The sequence below is a fragment of the Castor canadensis genome, chromosome 4, assembly GCF_047511655.1.
Source record: "Castor canadensis chromosome 4, mCasCan1.hap1v2, whole genome shotgun sequence".
In the NCBI taxonomy this organism is placed as follows: Eukaryota; Metazoa; Chordata; class Mammalia; order Rodentia; family Castoridae; genus Castor; species Castor canadensis.
Window position 1 is genome coordinate 39,476,343 of NC_133389.1, and position 5,625 is coordinate 39,481,967.

At 44.8% G+C, this 5,625-nt stretch overlaps 1 long non-coding RNA gene across 1 annotated transcript; it reads left to right on the top strand.

Annotated features, from left to right (window-relative positions):
* Nucleotides 1-223: 223 nt before the first annotated feature.
* Nucleotides 224-3,461, top strand: LOC141422338 (uncharacterized). The gene is made up of 3 exons (XR_012446886.1): nucleotides 224-361; nucleotides 1,372-1,467; nucleotides 1,713-3,461. It is a non-coding gene; the product is annotated as an uncharacterized lncRNA (long non-coding RNA).
* The last annotated feature ends 2,164 nt before the right edge of the window (nucleotides 3,462-5,625 follow it).

A 5,625-nucleotide genomic window follows, 5' to 3' on the forward strand; every position in this document is an offset into this window, starting at 1 on the left:
ACAATAGAAAATGAACAAAAACAAAATTAAATAGAAACACTGAAATACAACTTTTAACTTTAAGGAGTGTATAAAACTTCTGCTTATCCACACCTATCCCTAGACCATGAAGCCAGGAAGACGTCAAGGCCAATGACTGACCTTGGTCTGTAGACAGGAAAGAAAGCTTTAGAAACTTTGGCAATGTCATCAACATTATCAGATTCATAAAGCACAGGGGTAAGGGAGGATGGCCTCAAACAGGACTAGAAACTTCTCTCTTACCTCCTTCCCGCTTCTCCCCACACTTCAGAAATCCTGGCATTTCTGCAGATAAGTTGTTTCTACATCCCAAGAATCATCTCTGGGTGCAGCTTAGTTGGTGAGTTCGGGGAGGGGGGGCAAAATGTGGGTGGGATCTGTGAGATCAGACTTGGCCCTAGGCAGGGAAGAGAGGTAGCTCAACTTGACACAGCAGAGGCTCCAGGTTGGTGCCCTTCCTCTCCCTGTGTCTTCTGAGGAGTAGATGGAAGGGGTAGGAGGGACAGATGGGTCCACAGAAGGAATGGCACCATGAGAGAACTCCTGGGAGGGACAAATGAGGACAGTGGGCACTCAGAAGGGAAAGGGGCAGTTGCTTGAACTCCTGGGGAACTCACTGGAGTAGAGTGCTGAGGCAGGCCAGTGGATGCCACCAACCGTGAAGGGCTGCCTTTGGCTCATGGCGTCAAAAGTCAGTGTGCTTCTAATTGGGGTACCAGAGTTGGGGGAAGAAGGTGGATAGGAGTTCACTCCTATACAAGGAGCTGGGGCTCTGGGTATTTTCCTAAGGGGTGCTGCCTAAGGCACCGTGACTTCTAAACCTTCCTCTTCAGTGTTAATCTTGAGGGAAGAAATCCTTCATCTTAGACTGAGTCAAGTTCACTGGGAGACCCAGCGGCAACTTGAAGTTGACAGTTCTTTTTTCAAACAGGAAAATTTCCAAGGGCTCTCATTCTTTTGAGCAACACTTCTGGCATTTCATATTTTTTATAAGACTTGCCGCTTTCAGCCTCTTTGAAATACAGTGAGAAAATATTTTTCTATCTTAGTCTTAGAAAGTACTTTCAGGCTTAACATATAAGGATTTTCAATGAGTGCATGGGCCTAGTGATTCACTTAGTGATGGCTAGATGGAAAGAGCAGTTTTCTAAAAATAGATAATTATCAGTGTACTTGACTCACCAGGAAAGGGCCCCATCAAAACAGCACTGAAAAAAAAGACACAGGCCAGAGCCATGTCTCCTGATTTTTTTCAAGTAATGGACCCCTTCAAGAATCTGATGGAAGATATGAATGCCTTCAAAAACTGCACAAAATGTGTGCAGACACATTTTGCATATAATTTTAAAGGGTTCATGAACTCAAGGAAGACTCTCCTGAGCAGAACAACAGAGAGCTGGAGGAAGCGACAGACCATTTCCATTACAAAAGGATTCTCTGCTCTAAGTAGGTCCAAAATGCCTCCTGGTATATTCCGGTTGGTTTATTTGATTTGCTAATATTCCATTTCTATGAGACTTTACAGCTAAGAAACTGTTTTAACCAGTTTGAATATATTCCCAGTACATACCTAGCAGTGAAATAACAAATTCTTTTAACAAATAATTGTCGCACTTCTCATATGCAGAGCAGATGCAGTTCTGGCTGAGAAGTTGGCAGTGGGACTGTGTGGCTCTTTGCTGTGTCTGCAGGACAGTTCTCTGTACTGGTATGGAATCCATGGATGACTGAAAGAGGAGGAAGCGAATTACAATGTGCTATGAAGAAAACAGCACAGTACAGTGTCTGAAGGGTAGGGTGGAGGGAAAAAGATCCTTCTCTGAAGGATGAGACCTGTGGAAAGAGCATTTCAGATGGTAAGACCAGTGTGTGCAGAAACCTTGTCAGAGGAACTGTCCCCAGGTGAAGACAGAGGGAGGACAGCAGAGTCTCTGGGGCACAGGGGGTAGGGTGGAGTATATGATAAGCCTGAAATGTGGGAAGGAACCAGGTGACACAGAGCCTTCTAGGCAAGGATAAACAGCTGCTTTTTAATTCTGGGTGCCATGCAAAGTAACAGGAGGGTTAACCCATAAGGTGATAATACTTTTTGTTACATTTTTAGAACAGTCACTCTGGATGCTGGACAGAAAATGAGCCTTGGGAGTAGAGGACAAAGGGAGCAGCTGGAGGCCAATAATGATCTGGAGAAGAGACCATGGTGCTGTTTATAAATGAGGGTGGTTTGGGAGTAGTGAGTCATGGCTGGATATAAGTGACCACTGGAGGGAGAGATGACCAGGTGTGATCCACTCAAAGACAGCTCCCTAGCTTCTGCCTGGGAGGATGAGAAGGATGGGAGAGCAGGTTTCAAGCAGGCTGGTGGAGGGTGGGGGTGTTCAGAGTTGGGTGTGTGGGATCTGAGAAATTGATTGGCCATTCCAGTGGGATAAAAAGGAGGTAGTGCTATCGGAGGAGGAGGTGGGGCAGAGTGTGAGCCTGGAGCCCTCTTAGCCAGGGACATCAACACAGAGAAGTTAAGGGATATGGAGAGGTAGAGGTAACCCTGGGGAACTCACCAGGCATCAGAATTGGAAGAAACTGGTGCAGGAGACCAAGCAGGAGGGAGTGAGGTTGGGTAGGTAGGGCTCTGCCTGGGCCCCAAATGCTTCTGCAGTTCCTTACACTTGCTCCCAAGACCCCTCTGCGCTTCAGCCAGGCTGCAGGGGCCCCTGAGGAAGGGATACTCCATTACTTCTACAGCCTCTGCTGTTAGTGCTCTGCTCCTCCTGCCTAAAATGCCTGATCTTCTAGACTATTCTTAGTCCTCCACCCCTTTTTCCTGATAAATTCTGGGGGAAAATACCCTATCACCCACTCCTATCCTGCCTGTCCTGTGCTAGAGGCTGTGATTCAGCCAGCCCCTCAACCTTCTTGTCTTCCAGGCAGGTAGTGAGGCAGGTAAAATTAGGAAAAGTTTGGGACTCATAAGAAAATATATGATTTAATATTGCATTTCAAATTTACCAAACTGTGGCTCCCTGACTGCCTTCACCTGGCCCCTCCCCACTCATTAATTATTGGACGGGAATCACCTGGTTCCTCCCTTGCCATAGATTAGTGAAGTTTTAAAAGCACCTGAAGAAGAGAAGCAAGCTTTCTGGCTTCCACCTGTATTTCCCTTCCCTAACTTTTAAGAAACTCCATTTATACTCACGTTTCTTGCCATGGATTCTTCCCCACAGGACACAAGGACCTTGGAAGTCTTCTGATCACAGACTCCACTCTGCCACCAACAGTATCACACACTAGCATCTGAACCATTTTTATAATTCTCTTGTTGACAAAAGATGTTTTACCTTGGCCATGTCAGAGTGGTACATGCTCTTCTTTTCTTTTTTTTATCCTCTTTTCTTTTTTAACCAGCTAACATGAGAGAGATGTTATTCTCTCTACCTGGGGGCCTCATTCTAAAAATTTTTTTTTCAAACTTTATTTATTTTAAAAATTTTATTCATACAATTTTTGGGTCATTCTCGCCCTTCTCCCTGCCCCCTCCCTTAACCACCCCACCTCCTTCCTCTCCCCCTACCCCCTCGCTACCAGGCAGAAACTATTTTGCCCTTATCTCTAATTTTGTTGAAGAGAGAGTATAAGCAATAATAGGAAGGAACAAGGGTTTTTGCTAGTTGAGATAAGGATAGCTATACAGGGAGTTGACTCGCATTGATTTCCTGTGTGTGTGTGTTGCCTTCTAGGTTAATTCTTTTTGAACTAGCCTTTTCTCTAGTTCCTGGTCCCCTTCTCCTGTTGGCCTCAGTTGCTTTAAAGTATCTGGTTTAGCTTCTCTGTGTTGAGGGCAACAAATGCTAGCTAATTTTTCAAGTGTCTTACCTATCCTCACCCCTCCCTTGTGTGCTCTCGCTTTATCATGTGCTCAAAGTCCAATCCCATTGTTCTGTTTGCCTTGATCTAATGTCTGCATATGAGGGAGAACATATGATTTTTGGTCTTTTGGGCCAGGCTAACCTCACTCAGAATGATGTTCTCCAATTCCATCCATTTACCAGCGAATAATAACATCATTCTAAGAATTGATTGGACTGTTGGGTATAGTGTGGGAATGAGAGCCAGAGGGGAAATTGGTCATGGTTGTGGCAGGCAGTAGGCAGCCAGTGAGGCCCTAGAGGAAGGAAAAGACATCACCAGAGCCCTGTGAGATGAACATTTAGCAGGTTGGGAGGGGCTGGAGACTGAGGAGTCAGTGATGGCTCTTGCCAACCAGGTACAAGATAGGAAGCATGGGCTGTGCACAGGGTGGGAAGACCTGCTGAGCCTGAGGCCCCCTAACTCCCAGGGGAGAGTTGAGAGGTGATGAAACTTTTAAGAAATAACTATGGGAGTTCCATCCTCATGAATAGATTAATGCAGTTTTCAGGAGTCTGTGTTAGGTCTCTGGAGACTGGATTAGGTTTCTGGGGGAAGGGGATAGTTCTCTGTGGGCTGGATTATTTCCATGAGAGCGGATGTTATAAAGCAAGTTTATCCCTGGTCCTGTCTCTTCTGCACACACTTACTTACCACTCTCACATACACTTCTGTCATGAGTCCCGCCACCAGAAGCTATGCAAATGCCAGTGCTGTGCTCTTGAATCTACAGAGCTGTGTGTCACATAAACCTTTTTTCTTTATAAATCACTCAGGGCTGGATATTTTGTTATAGCAACAAAAACCAGACTGACAATAGATGCCAAAGAAACTAGAAAAGTAGAGGAGAAATTTTTCTTCCTTTTCACTGTTCTGCCTGGAGATGATAGATAACTTACCTATAGGGCTATGGGGACTTGGTGAGGGAGGGTTCAGAGAGGTTTAGGACAAATGCTAGACTATTTTGTGAAGAAGGCTGATAATTACTCTGGGTAATATCAGTTGTTATCATTGATGGGCTGATAACAATTAAAACCAGGTCTTTGAGTAAAAAACGGAGGGTGCTGGTTGTTAAATGTTCCCATGATGGCTGATATCAAGCCCCTGGCATAACCTCACCAAATGCCATCACACAGTCACACAGTCCTCCTGCCACAGAGACACAATCTGTGTGAATGATCTTGAGGGCATACCCTCCAGATGACAGAGTAATGAGTTTTGGCAATTTTGATCTTCATTTTAAATATAATTTGTTTATTTGTAGGTTCCTGTCATTTTAATAATGATCATTGAGGATTACTTGCAAAATGCCTAAAAATTTAACAATCAGCCCTTGAGAGAGGATTCAACCCAGACCCAGGACACTGCTGGCTGCCCCAGCTTGGCCTGTAGAGCAATCCCACAAAACAGAAGCCTTGTCTCCATAGAGAGATGCCGACATCTAAGAAGACCTCAGAGCCAGGGCAGCGGGGCCAGCCTGGGAGAGGAGTGTGTTTCCTGACTGCAAGCCCAGGAGCTGTCTGATTTTTTTAAACAAAAGGAAGAATAACAACAAAAAAACTAATTTAAACCTTGCATTTGCAAGTGTCACTTGAACTGGAATGCCTTCAATAAGACAATGTATCAGTGCTAAGATTAAAGTAAATTAAGCAATGCCACCCTATTAGTTAGCACTTTTAAGGCTATATTATTGTGAAG